Source organism: Haplochromis burtoni, unplaced genomic scaffold (assembly GCF_018398535.1).
Source record: "Haplochromis burtoni strain Fernald_Lab_line unplaced genomic scaffold, NCSU_Asbu1 Contig_362, whole genome shotgun sequence".
Classification (NCBI taxonomy): Eukaryota; Metazoa; Chordata; class Actinopteri; order Cichliformes; family Cichlidae; genus Haplochromis; species Haplochromis burtoni.
The window spans coordinates 82,995-89,801 of record NW_024582723.1 but is presented as its reverse complement, the minus strand read 5'-3'; positions in this window follow the sequence as shown (position 1 = coordinate 89,801).

Below are 6,807 nucleotides of genomic sequence, written 5' to 3'. Positions count from 1 at the left end.
AAATAGGAATAAAAAATAAAAATACAAGTGAATTGCACATTTCAAGTGAGTGAGAAGCGGAGCAAGAGATCCACAGATGATTGGTGCCAAAGCTGCAGTCATGTGGACGCTCTACCGGTACATCATGGTGAAGAGAGAGCTGAGTTGATCTACGTCCCTACCCTCACCTGAGGTCATGAGCGTTGGGTAGTGACTGAAAGAACGAGATTTCAGATGCTTAGGCTACTGCCCCTGTGACCCAACTGCAGATAAGTGGAAGAAAATGGATGGATGGTATAATTGTTTAAGTCACATTTACAATATTTTTGGGCAGCAGTGTAATAACGCAGCTTGATTGTCTATTTTGAAGTCTGTTCTATAGCAAATGCAGAAAAAAATGTTTTAAGAAGGGCAAATTTAAAGAATCCAAAGAATATGACTGTTTTTCTTTGTAGGACACCAGGAGAGATGAGTGCTCTGTCACACATGGTGTGGTCAGTAAAGATGGTCACCTGCAGGTTCAATGTGATAATATTAAAAAATATTATTAAATAGCACAAGCTGCAATAGTGGCAGTATATTTGTTTGTTGTACTTTTTGCATTTGAAAATAAAAGTTGGTCTGATTTTAACTCCCTTGCAGGAAGTATTGTTAATTATTATTATTATTAATTACACTTACATACAGTGTTTATATTGATTAAGTGTTGTATTAGAAATCTCTCAAGCTCAAGGATGATAAAGCATATTGTGATTCAGCTGCATTTAATTTGTTTGTTAGGAAAATTAAAAACAGTAAGTGACCATAATTTTTTTTAATGTAGTTGAACTTGTATAAACATTTGCTCAAGTTATTTTCAGTACTGTGTTCATACAATGAGTAAGATGTCAAAACTTGGTCATCTTAAATTCGCTTAACTTACATAATTCTTTAAGTTACGGGAACTAATTAGATTGTACAGCGTACGGGAACTGTACAGTAATGTAACAGAAGCATTATGGTAGATAAAAGATAATGGATTAAGATTAGTGATAATTTACTGTAGGACAAAACAGCATTATCCCAGCTTTAATAATGTTGCAGCGTTAATATTTTTTTTTAATTATATTTTTGTGCAGCTTGGTGAACAGTCTACTCCGCCCAGACCGAAGGCAGGGAGGCGTAGTAATGCTGGGCTGTGTGTGGGAACCGTCCTGTTTATTCTCCTTTCTCTCTGTTTAGAGTACACAGGACTTCTCTCTCTTTCTCACGCACACAGAAGGACAGAGAAATCAAATGATGTCGAGTCTCGCCTCGTGGATTAAACGTCTCTGCACGTGCGCGTGCATCATACTTTTTTGCTGTTGCTTTAAACAATGTTGGACAGACTCATGCATCCTCACGCACTAACGATTCACACACACACCCCAGAAAAAAAAACCAGAAACGAAAACAAAGAAGTCTCTCACGTGGTCACCGTGTCAATCTCACACGTCTGCACGCGAGTTTAACAATAGCAGTATTAGATTGAGTCTCCGAAATCCCCTCCATTCTTCACGGGACACATTAGCATTTTCTTTAACATATATAAATATGTCTTTAGAGGACCACTCCCCTCCCCCCTCCCTCTGCCTGTGTCCTTTCTTTCTTCTCCTCGGCATTGTGCTTCCATTTGCTCTAGTGATCGCCGGGTATTTGGGGTCTGAATCCGGTCGCCCGATCCGTGCCTCTTGTTGGGGCTTAACTCTTTGAGATGGAAATAGGCGATTTGGTCGCTTTTGTCCACCAGATAAGCGGTGGAAGGAGAGAGAGAGTGAGAGAGCAGGAGGTGAGAAAGAAAAGATGTGCGTGCCTGTGTGCAGGAGGGAGAGGGGGTCTGAGATAATCGATCAGAGATCTGACCCCCCCTTCCACCCATCCTCTCTCAGTGCTAACCTTTGCTTAACTCGCGTGCCATCACAAGCACGGAGCCCTAATTGGTTCCCAGCACTAATTATCCAATTATCGCCTCTCCACCAGAGTAGCGCACTCCAGGCGCTCTCCGGGGTAATGGCCTCACTGTCTATTGATGAAAATGATTAAGAGTGAATGCGTCCATCACGCTCCGGTCTGCGGCACTCGAGGAGCTTGTGTCACCGGCCCTGCAGAAGGGTCTTAAATTGAGGAGCGCACTTTAGTTAAATGTCGCCAGTGAATGTGTGATGCCCGAACTGTTATCGAAATGGCTTTCATGATAAAGGGGCGTGCGGGTTCATTTGGAGCCATTGTGGTCCTTAATGGGTTGTATTTCAGCTCGTCTTTGCTTCTTCTTTGTTCCGAAATTGTGAGCTATCTGTGTAAGTTTTTAGTTTGGGGCTCAGACAGGTATTTTTGGTAAAAAAAATTAAAAAAAAAATTGAGTCGCACCTCCAATTTTTTGGGCTCTTAGACTCACCGGTTCATTAAGAATGACACAACAGTGTTTTGCCCTCAACCCACCTTTTTAAATCTAAACCTTAAGATCTTAGAGGGACTTCTCGTGTGCGCCACTTACACTGGAATAGTAGGACAATAAAAATCCTTCTCGCCATGCCCCAACTTTATAGACCTGTTATTAAGTGAATGGTTAATTAATGATGGTCAGATCTAAGTGCACAAACCGCTCAGGCTGTGCCTTTTCTTAATTGATTCAGTATAATCGATAATGTAGGCTGTTAAATGGACACGCTGGTAACTTCTGTACAGGCCACAGTTAAGGCAGTGAGTTACATGTAACTACAGCTGCGGTAATAGACTGGCACCAGAACGCCACCGGATTGAAAACGTCCAGTATCATAAAACCTTCTTTCTGCCCTTTCCGTCCCTTCCTTTCCTCTTTCTTCCTCTTAGTTAACTTCTGCGCACATCCATCACCTTCCAGCCCATCTGTCGCTGATAGCTGCAACACTTTGAATAAATTCCTCCCGACGAAACAAAACGGTTAACATCTCATGAATACAGCTTTTACACCCCGCACACAGATTGTGGGGAAACTTTAGGGCCAGTGGAGTAACTAGTGTAAAGAAATCTGTCCACGAACACTCCCTCTTCGCTTCCACTTCATTACCGGTATTGTGCTCGGGAGCGCGCAATCTGTGCGGCCGTCTCCGCCCGGTCCCGCCAGCTTTCTAATGAGTTTCCAATGATGATTTAAAAGCTCACACCACTCCCCACAATTCCCCCCCCCCCCATTCCAAACTCCTCCCACCTCTCCCTTTCACTGCTTTTCAGTTTCATCGGCTTTTGTCTCGGAGTGTTTTCCATCACTCTGCAATTCTGAGGCAGGGGATTCAGGGGAGGTCAGGAGGAGCGCACATAAACATTCACACATCAGCCTCGAATAAAGGAACGATATATGGGGGCCTACATGGGACCGAGGTCGGCCCCTGACTCAGTCTAGTAGAGCGGGAGAATCTGGGGGTGGGGGGAATTAGAGGCTTGTTTGTGTGTCGCCTCTGAAGACGCTTCGCTAATAAAAACTTCTTCAAATGCCTCATTCCCGTCTCGTTTGAAGACAAACAGGAACTAAAAGTTAGAGATTGCGGGAGCTCGCGAAAAGCTCGAGGCCTCTGTGTGTGCACACCTGATGGCTGCACGGAGCCAGATTGTGCGGTGCTTTACAGGAACAGATGGGAGCCGATGAGTTAAGAGAAGCATGGAGGGAGGGAATGGCAGGCGTCTGGATATCACTCAAGTGAAGTTATGACTCCCCTATACCTCTCTCCTCATTGCGTGGTCCACGTGCGCTGAAAACACAGCATACAGATGAGCTGACCGAAAAAAATAGCAGTGGTAGTGAGATTTTGGAATCTATGGAGGCAGAATATATTTGTAGGATGGCAGCACTGCTTCAAAAAAAAAAAAAAGAAAAAGAAAAAAAGAAGGAAAAAACAAGTTTTTTTAGCTGCTTCAGAGACAGATCAGCACGTGTTTATTTAGAGCTGACAAGTGTGAGACTCCACTGAAAATAATAACAAAATCAACATGTGACAATATGCAGCATTCACAGCTTTCTGTCCACGCAGCGTGGCTACACTGATGTGCAACGTCACCTCACCCACTGCTGAATGGATTATTTGGAAGTTTTGACAGAGAGAACAAATTTAGTCTCAACCAGGTCAAAATAAACATTTTGTTTTCTTATTTACATGCGAACAGAAAACCTTCTAGCATGTTTCACGTGCACATCAAACACATAAGAGCTGCGTGTGTGCATGTGTGTTCACTCAGCAGGAACAATATTGTAGAGAAAAGTTGTGAGTGATTATTTGGAAGCAGTGCAGTGTGCCTGAGAGCCTCGTGCATTATAATGCAGGATATGTGTAAAGTTTAGGTCAAGCTTTGGTGTTTTCCCTAAGATCTTGCCAGAACAGCCTGGTGCTGGTAGAGGTACAAACTGGTGCATAAAAAACAACTCACCAGAAATGGAAATTAAATGTCCGAGGCTTCAAATTTCCTGCGGGAGACTCACCACAGTGCAGCTATTCATTGACACACTGATCAGATGGATGAAGATCCTGTAGCTAGATATAATAGCTACAAGATGCTGTCATTAGTAGCACCCGTGTTTACAGAGCATTTCATGCCAAAATAGCCTCTGTGAAAAAGTTTTTTTTTCTATTTAAACATCTAATGAAGATAGAGTTGCCTGCATTTCTGTGCATTTGGATGAACACTGTTGGCTTTTTCTCTAATTGACATTTGGATTGATTAGTATAATGCCTTTGCTTTCCTATAAAGCTCTGCAGATCTTTAACATTACTCAGTTTGGTTATTTAGTTTCAATGTTAGCATGTTAACAAGCTCTTGTATGATTATGAGTATGGCAAATAATACTTCCTAAACGTGGGTGTCTCAGGATTGCCACTGGGAGTGCGTTTGTTAGCATTTAGCACAATCTTAGCACACCCTCACAGCACAAAAGATTTTGGCTGTCCGTGTGACAGAACAGATTTGAATCAATCCAGCTGTCCACACAGGCTTGTGCTTTAGTCTTGCTATATTGCCTTAAACGCAGTCTGAGGCTGTTTTGATGCATCACTTAGCTGTGTTACACGGGCAGTTCCTGTAGATTTCTTGAAAAACAGCGTGTTTCAGAGGGAAAGTTCTTTCTTTGCCACATTTTATGTAAAATAAAGTACCCCCCTCCAGCTTTTAACTGCATTTTAAAGTCTCTGCTCAGGGAGTGGAGCTGGCTCAGGTTGGCGTGATAACAGTGCTGGTAGTTTTCCGAGTTCACGCCTTGCTTTGCCGCCCATGCGTTAGATTCCCTCATCATGACAGACTGTGACCTGCTGCTTTTGTCATAACACGGGCGCCACTCTGCTCCAGTGTCTTCTTCATACTGATCCAAGACATAAAATGCTCAGATTATCAGTTACTTTGTACGAGATCAAAGAACTCCACCCGCGGTCTAACAAACAAGTCATTTGTGAACTTCCAACATTTAATTTTAATGATTCCTTTCATTATCATATACTAACTTTGCTGCAGAATGATTCTCATCATGAAGAAAAACATGATTTTTTTCAGGCTTATTAGCTCTTATACTTTAAGCAATAACCCACTAACCTACTTTATGGACTATGAGTCACACAAGACAATCAGGCAGTGCATTAGCAGCCAAGGTGGAAATGCTTCTTATATTTGCCTGTTTGATAGGCAACAGAACTCCCACATACACTTACATTGTAATTCCTCTCTTTTATCCCTTTCTCCCACTCCTCTTCCATCTTATCCATTCCTAGTTCTCCCTCTCCGTTCCTCCACTTCTTCTTGCTGTTTCAAGTCCCCACAGTGCTATTTAGAGCATGGCACTGAGCTATATTAATGTGACTAAAGAGGATTGTACAGGTAACACACAAGTCCAGCTGGTGCTACGCTCAAGCGATGCAGCTCTTCACCAAGCATTAAAGCTCCCCTGTTTATGGAGTCGCCCTTCATAAACAATACTATATAATTCTCTTTGAACAGTACAGCACATGGCTCATATAAAAGCACCACAAAATATGAGGGGACACCAACACGCACCCACGCATAAAGTGGAAAGACTCCTAATGCACGGCACGCACACACACAAAGAAGGCAGGCTGCTCTGCACGTGCACACAACCACAGTGTTGTGTGATCAGTGTGTCCTCTCTGCATGTGCCAGCACAACTTTGAAGGGAAGGCATTGTTTTCCCTTGAGAGTAAACAACCGCACAAGAAAAATAACTATATGCAACAAATGGTCTCTGTGCACCAGCAATCCCCTCCCCACCATGCACGCACAAAAAAAGAAGTAGAAGAAGAAGACATATCTTTTTGCCCAGTATAGAACTAATCAATATTTCAGCAGCCCGGCCCTGATTGTTCATGCAGGCCACGAGAGGGCTAATGAGGCAGAGCTGCAAAGACAATGCGCTCACCAACGTGGGCTATCTACTAAAGGACAAAATTACCTTTCAGATCCCTGGGATCATTCGCGCTCTGCCTGGGGTGAGATGCTACTGAAGTGAACCACTCGAGACCCCGCGCTTGCCTGACAGCTTATGAGCAGGCATATCTGTGTGAGTGAGCGAGCACAGATGTGGTTCACTCTGATCTGCTGTGTCAAAGCCCTCACACCTCATATGCTGTTTGTTGTCAGCGCACTTTGAATTGTACTTTTTTATGGGAAACGTGGCGTGCCTGTAAATGATGCTCCATGGAACGAAAATAACCAAGGTTGAATGTTTAAACGAAAAAAAAAAAAAGACAATGTGAACATTACCTACAAGGGCTTGGTGAGGGGCTGTGCAAAAAAAAAAAAGGTTAGACGACAAGAAAAGTGTGATGTATTTGTTGTTGC